The following is a 3015-nucleotide window of genomic DNA, read 5'->3' on the forward strand; positions in this document are numbered from 1 at the left end:
GTGACCCTGGAAGAATTGGTCATAGATCTATGACCATTTCAGACCAATTAGTCAAAAGCTGTTCGGGGGGCTCCAAACCCTAAACTATAATGACCATTTTGGTTAGAAAGGTCGTAATTTCCATACACGAAATGGTCATAAAGCAGATAGCACTGGTCTGCTGCCTTATTTCTAGCTGATCATGACCAATATAGATGGTCATAACCTTGTAAATTGTGGTGGGTTGCTATGACTAGGCGCCACCTCATCAGTTTTGCCTATGTGTCATGTCCATGTGACAGTTTTTGCCCTAGGTTGTGAAGCAAACTATATTTCTGTCATTCTCAAAATTCCCACAAAAATCTCATAAATTCTTTGGGTCATATCTTCATCAAATATGTAAAAATCCTTCCTTGCCTAGTTCAAAACTAATTCAACAATATTCATTTTCCTGTTCTGTTCACAACAGCACTTTATGAAGGAAGTGCTATTTATATATTCTTGATTGCCCTCGGAATTTTTGGGCACTCTTTCCTATCCAAATCATAACCGCATGACAAAATTCAGCTCCATTTGCCTAGCAAATCTTCCTCGGCAAATTTCCAAAGTTTGTGTCTGCCTAGAAGCATTGTGAAGGAAGTACCTTTTTTATATATAGAAATGACATGAAATTTATACAATTCCTTCATATGCCCAAATTATCACCCTCCTCCGAATTGAAGCTCAGTCAAATCATCTATGTGAGCCCAGGTTCAATTTATATTTTATGGCCAAATTGGCACGTTGCAAAGCAAGTGTTATATAGACCCCTCCTATTAACCTCAAACTTTTCGGTCACTCTTCCATACCCAAATCATTGCCACATGATAATATTCAGCTCAATTTTCCTAGTAAATCTTTCTCAGGAAATTTCCAAAGTTTCTACCTCGAGAGAAGCTTTGTGAAGTAAGTACTAGCTAGGCTTACACAAATGATCTGAAAATTTACCAGCGCATGACCATACCTATGTAACTTACCTACACCAATTTTTAGATCATTTCATTCATCCAATCTCTCTCACTAGTTTTCCCAAGTTTCTGTCCATAGAAGAGCATTGTGAAGGAAGTACTACTTTGGCATGTCCAAATGGTATCAATTTTCTACAATGCTTTCCTATGCCCAAATAACCATCCTCCACCAAATTTCAGCTCAATCCATTCATTATTTTGAGCCCAGCTTCAACATTCATATTTTTGTCTAGCGTGGTACTTTGCAAAGCAAGTACCACCTAGGATCCTCCTTTTGAGCTAAAAATTTGTGAAGGCATTCTCCTTAGTAGATGTCATCTTTAGCCAAAACTCACGCCCATTGTCCATGTGCATTTCCCGTACCGCTAATCAAACACTTGGGTGCTAATTCATCTTTGAGCATAGGTCAGTTTCCTCGTGAGATTCTTCTGTTGTAATTTTCTTCCTAGCACCTACCTGGGGAGTGCCCAAGGCACTAGACATGCCTATGCCTCCCAGAAAGCATGTCAACGCCAAGGTCACGCGGTGACCACGCGGCGGGCATGCGAGTTTACGTGCTTTGGAGTTGGGGCCCTGGGCCACATCCAAACCCCGACGTATCGTCACCAAACCATGTATTTATGATTAAGTAGATACTTATGTAACTAGAAATGATTTTTGGAAAAAATAAAGAGCAAACAATAAGGTAGATGCAGTTCAAAATTGACCCGCTTCCTGCTGAATCGGCAGAAATTTGTCTTTTTCACAAGTGGTGGATCAAAACTTTTGACACCAAAGCATTTTGTCAATTATGCATTAAATATGGCCTAATATTTTATAAAAATGATTTGGTCCAATTTTGCAACAAATATATGGTACGTCCTTCACAAAAAGAACTCAATTCGGGCACTCGGAAAATGGAAAATGAATTTTCCGTGCAAAGACAATAAAAAGTCCCTTAGGCAACATTGTTTGCCATTCCAATATGCGCCCTTGTGCATAATATGAGATCATTTGAACAAACTATGCCATGAATGTGGCCATAAGATTGATCATTTGGCTTGAAAGCCATGAATCTTCACGCATGATAGCTCATTTCTGAGAACACTTTTTTAAAATAATTGTCGTATTACAAGTTTATTATTTTTCCTGGATACTTGGTCACATATAATGACACAATGCGAAGGTTTCCCAATTTTTAATTTTTTTTTTAATTTTTTATGCCTGTTTCAAAATGCGGTCAAAACGGCGGGTTTGACCGTTCCTAGCTAGTGGTTGAATCTTGGAAAACTTTCGATGTTTCTCTGATTAAATAGATACTTATGTACCTAGAAATGATTTTTGGAAAAAATAAAGATCAAACTATGAGGCAGCTGCAGTTCAAATTTGACCCGCTTCCTACTAAATCGGCGGGAATTTGTCTTTTTCACCAGAGGTGGATCAAAAATTTTTACACCCAACCATTTTTTCAATTTTGCATTAGATATGGCCTAGTATTTTAGAAAATTGATTTGGTCCAATTTTGCAACAAATATATGGTAGGTCCTTCACAAAAAATACTCATTTCCGGCACTCGGAAAATGGAAAATGAATTTTCCGTGCAACGAAAATTAAAACTTCCTTAGGAAACATTGTTTGAAATTCCAAGATGCACCCTTGTGCACAATATGAGATCATTTGAATAAAATATGCCATGAATGTGGCCATAAGATTGATCATTTGGCTTGAAAGCCATGAATCTTCACGCATGATAGCTCATTTCTGAGAACACCTTTTTAAAATAATTTCCGTAGTACAAGTTTATTATTTTTCCTCGTAACTTGGTCACATATAATGACCCAATGTGATGGTTTTTCAATTTTTTTTGATTTTTTTGAATTTTTTATGCCCATTTCAAAATGCGGTCAAAACGGCGGGCTTGACCGTTCCTTGCTAGTGGTTGAATCTTGGAAAACTTTTGATATTTCTCTGATTAAATAGATACTTATGTACCTAGAAATGATTTTTGGAAAAAATAAAGAGCAAACTACAAGGAAGCTACAGCTCAAAT

Source organism: Triticum urartu, chromosome 4A, assembly GCF_056163025.1.
Source record: "Triticum urartu cultivar PI428250 chromosome 4A, HENAU_Tu73, whole genome shotgun sequence".
Classification (NCBI taxonomy): domain Eukaryota; kingdom Viridiplantae; phylum Streptophyta; class Magnoliopsida; order Poales; family Poaceae; genus Triticum; species Triticum urartu.